The following is a 5,659-nucleotide window of genomic DNA, read 5'->3' as shown; positions in this document are numbered from 1 at the left end:
CTGTCATTCTTGACACCTTTTTTTTTTTTACTCCTGCTCCATCCAAGCATCAGCAAAGAATATGCAGAATCCTACCATGTTTTACCACCTCCACTGCTTCCATCCTGGTCCAACTCCTTTATCTCTTGACCAAATCATTGCAAGTATCTCTCACCCATTTCCCTGTTTCTTTCTCAGAACAGCAGCCAGTAATCCCATTAAAAATGAATCTGGGGAGTTCCCTGGTGGCCCATTGGCTAAGACTCCATACTCCCAATGCAGGGAGCCTGGGTTTGATCCCTGGTCAGGGATCCCACATGCAGTAACTAAAAGATCCTGCATGCTGCAACTAAGACTTGGCACAGTCAAATAAGTAAATAAAAATAAATATTAAAATTTAAATATTAAATATTTAAATAAATATTAAAATTTAAAAATGTATAAAAAAATGAATCTGATTATATCTCTCTTCTCTTCAATGAGTAATGAGTTTATGTGCTCAGTCATGTCCAACTCTTTGCAACTCCATGACTGTAGCCCACCAGGCTCCTCTGTCTGTGTGATTTCCCAGGCAAGAATAGTGGAGTGGGTTGCCTTTTCCTTCTCCAGGGGATCTTCCCAACCCAAGGATTAAACCCATGTCTCTTGCATGCAGGCATTCTTGACCCGCTGAGCCATTGGGAAAGTCCTCCCCTCAAACCTCTCATCAAATCCCCATTTCCCTAAGAATAAATGTCAAAATCCTTATAGTGGCCCATAAGACCTCAGATGACCTAGTTCTCTTAAATTCCTGACTTCATCTTCTACTGTCCTCTCTCTTGCCCCAAACAGGCAGCCTCTTTGATATTTCTTGAACCTCTCTCAGGTTGGGCCTTTGCACTACATCTCTGCCTGGAATGCTTCCTCCAGCTGGCCCCTGGTTCAACATTTGCTCCCTTCTGGTCTTTATTTAAATGACAGTTGCTGTGAGACCTCCCCTAGGTACCATATCCAGAGTTGTCCCCACTCAACACTTTCTATCCTCATCTCTGCTTTATTTTTCTGAGTATTACTCATTCCCTTCTCACATACAACATATTTGATGTACCTTTCTTGTTTATTCTTTATTTTCCCCCACAATGGGGAAGGCATCTTTGCTTTTTGTTCTCTGTATAACTTCCGTGTCCAGAACAGGGTCTGACACAAGTAGACTTGTGATAAATATTTGCGGAATGAATGAATGAACGTGAGTGGTTGATTGTGGCGGATAGAATGGCAGAGGGCTAAAAGTACATCATCTCTCTGCCTCAGTCCTGGTGCTCCTGGCTTGGGCTTTGGTCTGGAGGTGGGAGCATGTCTGATTTGCTGCATTTTTAAAGCAAAAATGCTGGAGTGTTCTGTTCCCAGATGATGTCTCCTCCTTGGAGGAAGCAGAACGAGATTCGTCCCTGTTTTCCCAGCATCTGCAGGGGTCTCCAGGAAGGTTGTGGAGTCCAGGTAGCCCTTTCCACACAAGTCCCAGTCATCCTGACACACAAGCCTGTCCGTGGTGTCGCTGAGCCGGCTCTGTTGTTCTCTCCACCTCAGGTACAACTAATCTTAGGAATCTCATTCCTGGGTGAAAGATAATCCTCTGTATCTAGATTAAAGGCTGTGTTTTGACCATTACTGCGCATTGAACATTGAGCCGACAGTTTAATTGAGCTGTTTACGCCGCTGCCTTGATCTCTTCCCAGAGAACTTACAACTAATTCCAAATGTCTCTGTGAATTAAGTGGGCCTCTCCCAACATTCTCTGCCTGTTGTTTGCCTGTGCCAAATCCCACTTGTCCTTGTGTTACCCAATTATGGTCTCTCGCTCATAGCTGTATCTGGCCGGGACCACTTCCAGCCCGCTTCCTCCCTGAGATGGCCATTAGTGACATGCCCTGAGAATGACTATACCCCGGGACAGCCTCTGTGGTATCTGCAGCAGTAGAAAGGGGGGTGTAGGTGAAGACTGGGACAGTAGCAGAGAGGACATAAATCAGACTCAACCCTTTGAAGTCACCTCTAGGCAACTGATAATAACCCCCTAACAAGAGAAGGGTGTAAATGTCTTTAGCACTGTTCAGTGTGATGGAAGGAAAAGAATTCTAGATGGAGGTCAAGACTCCTGATTTCTTAGGCTGGCTCTCTTCTGACTTCCTATATGACCTCTGGGGCCTTGGTGTTACTATTTATACAATGGAAGCTGGCAGATCATTGTTTCTCATTCTGTGTCATGGAGCATCTAAGGGCAGAGTTGCCAGAATTAGAAAAAAACAAAATAACAATCACAAAAATGGACATCTATGCGATATTTGGAATACTCCTATAGTAAAATATTATTTATTGTTTATTTATAATTAAAATTTAACTGTGAAATGAAAGTCACTCAGTTGTGTCTGAAGACTCTTTGTGATCCCATTGACTGTAACCCACCAGGCTTCTCTGTCCCATGGAATTCCTCAGGCAAGAATATTGAAGTGGGTTGCCATTCCCTTCTCCAGGGGAGCTTCCTGACCCAGGGATTGAACCTGGGTCTCCAGCATTGCAGGCAGATTCTTTACCATCTGAGCCACAGGGGAAGCCCCAAATTTAACTGAGTGTTCTATATTTTATCTGGTGATCTGAGATAAGTGTGCCCACAGAAGATAAAGGGGGCTCCCCATGCCTAGTGCAGCCTCTACTGATGAAATGGACCAGAGCAGACTTCTCAACTCATGCTGAATAGAATCACCTACAAATCTTATACAGTGCCTGATGTCCAATCTGCTGTTGTTTAGTCCCTATGTCGTGTCTGACTCTTTTGCGACCCCATAGACTGTAGCCTGCCAGGCTCTTCTGTCCGTGGGATTTTCCAAACAAAGAATACTGCCATTTCCTTCAGGGAATCTACCCGATTCCTGAATCTATGCTTCTCCCGCTTTACAGGCAAATTCTTTACCACTGAGCCACCAGGGAAGCTCCACTGACAATGTCTATATTTCAGACCAGTTAAATCAGAATTCTGAGGGTGAACTCAGGCATTAGTCTATCTTTTTTTTTAACTCCCCAGACGAGTCCAACGTACAACCGAGTTTGAAAACCACTGAACTGGAGCAAGGTTTCTTAAAATGAGGTCCCTGGAGCTTTTCTGGTGGTCCAGTGGTTAAGAATCCACCTTCCAATGCAGCAGAGACATTTTAGATCCCTGGTTAGGGAACTAAGATCCCACATTACACAAGGCAACTAACCCTATGCACTGCAACCAGAGAAAGCCCACGTGCTGCAATAAAGACCCAATGCAGCCAAAAAAAAAAAAAGGCTGACGTCCTTGGACCAGCATCAGCCTCACCTGAGAACCTATTAGAAATACAAACTCTGATTTGCAGAACTTCAGAATCAGAAACTGGGTGTTGTGGCACAGCACAGCCCTCCAGGACCTCTGCTGTAACTGAAGTTTTAGAGCCAGTTCAAAAGTTCCTTTGATGACAGTAGGGCACCTGATCAGCAAGTGGGTGCTAGGAAACTGAATTAGTTGAATTGCTTTGCAGTGATGCATCTTAATGGAGAAACTGCCTGAGCTCTGGCAATTGCAGCCTAAATTATGGCGTTTGCAACCTACCAAATACAGTGACTATTTCAGTCTCAAACTTTGGTCTGACAGCAGTCTTGGAGGCTACCACACCTGGCAGCATGTCAGGTTGGGCCAGGAAATGCCATCAGTGGGCCGGAGAAGTCTGAGGGCATAAAATTCTGGGTCAGGGAGAAGAGGCTTGGAGCCTGTGGACAACGAGGAAGCAAAAAGTGTGACAGAAAAGAACCAGACAGGGTCAGAGAGGCCGGAGGTCAGTCCAGGTCCCAGGGAGGCCTTGAGACACAAGGATAGCTCCAGGGCTGGTTAGACTCAGGCACTGCTTCTGCAAGGAGCCAGGGCCAGGGCAGGCCAGAGCTGAGCTCACCCGGAGGAGGTGCGGAAGGACTGCTGGTTTTGCTTTGTGTTAAGAAGCAAGTGATGATTCAGACCAGGACAGCATTTTTCTGCTGCCGGGGAAGACTAAAGTATAGCCCACAAGCCCCGGCAGGCCTTTGTCTCTCTCTGTAGGTCCCGCAGTCCCTGGTTGATCTGTTTTGGGGGTGCCAGGTGTCCAGGATGTGTGACTCTCATGTCCTGGAGAGAATTCTGGAGGGCAAGGAACAGGGGCTGTGCGCAATGTATTGCTGCCCACTCCCAGGGTTCGCTCGGAGAAGGCAATGGCACCCCACTCCAGTATTCTTGCCTGGAAAATCCCATGGACGGAGGAGCCTGGTGGGCTGCAGTCCATGGGGTTGCTAAGAGTTTGACACGACTGAGCGACTTCACTTTGACTTTTCACTTTCATGCATTGGAGAAGGAAATGGCAGCCCACTCCAGTGTTCTTGCCTGGAGAATCCCAGGGACGGGGGAGCCTGATGGGCTGCCGTCTATGGGGTCTCGCAGAGTCGGACATGACTGAAGCAACTTAGCAGCAGCAGCAGCAGCCCAGGGTTCGCTGACATCAGGCAAACATTAGGCCCTGAGCAACTGTGTGTGGAATTGAATCCAATAGAGATTCAACAAAGCCAGGGGTCTTAAATATGAATTATCACCTTGGGCCTTAATAAACCACACTGATGAGGAGCCACAGACATCCCACATGCAAAAGAGCACTTGTCACCCCTGGAGTATCATTGCAGACTCTCCTCCCAGCTGGCTGCCTGCCTTTCTCACTTCTCTCTGCTCAGCACCCTTCCTATACGAGGCCCCGCTCCACCACACTGCAGGGAACGTTTGCAAAACAAGGCATACAGGCAGAAAACACTGAAACCGCCCAGGTGACACTTACCTGGCTTCTAATGCCAACGACTTTGTGTGCCAAACTCTAAACCTGAGGTCTTTAATCTGATTCTCCTTATCTCCATAATACACTTTGGAGTTCCTGAAAAGGTACGTGCGTGTGTGCGTGCTAAGTTGCTTCAGTTGTGTCCAACTCTTTGCAACCCCATGGACTGTAAAAGGTATGATATTACTTTAAGTCCTACAGTTGGGAAAGGGATTTATTTCTTCAGTGTTAAACTGCACACACACATGTTCTTCTGATGCAATTTTCATCCTTTCACTTTGATTGTAATATTTAAAGACAAACTTTAAAAGTCACTTTCTTTCCATGCATAATTTTCTCCTGCTACATTTTATTTTTTTCTGGAATGAAAGCGGTTGCCATGCTGCCGTGTGAGACTTTCCTAGGGGGTGCATTGCTCTTAGCCAGAGCCAAGAAAGAGTTAAAGTTGTAAAGGACAGTCGTCTTCTGTCTCAGTTTGAGGATGGGGTGGGGGTGGAGACTACCCAATTGTCTGTCCTTCTTTTCCCCTCCCTGGGGCTGAGTGCAGGATGTTGAATCTCCCAAAATAACTCGGACCCTGTGAGTAAATGCCTGCCCAGAGCCTGCTTGGAATAGAAGATTCTCAGGGTCAGAGAAGAGCTTTCCCAGTTAAATAATCTGATCTCCTGGCTGGAAGAGAGAAGGGCCCAGCACCTTCCAAACCAGATGTCCACTACCAAGTCGTCACTGGACCACAGGAAAACCAGGTGACCGCTGTCAACTCTTTCTCCCAGGTGGCATCCCACAGAGGACTGTCCCCAAGGAGAGGCCTGCAAGGCCAGTGGGAGACGTCCCAT

The sequence above is a fragment of the Bison bison genome, unplaced genomic scaffold (genome assembly GCF_000754665.1).
Source record: "Bison bison bison isolate TAMUID 2011002044 unplaced genomic scaffold, Bison_UMD1.0 scf7180017864243, whole genome shotgun sequence".
In the NCBI taxonomy this organism is placed as follows: Eukaryota; Metazoa; Chordata; class Mammalia; order Artiodactyla; family Bovidae; genus Bison; species Bison bison.
Note: the sequence above shows the minus strand (reverse complement) of the source record.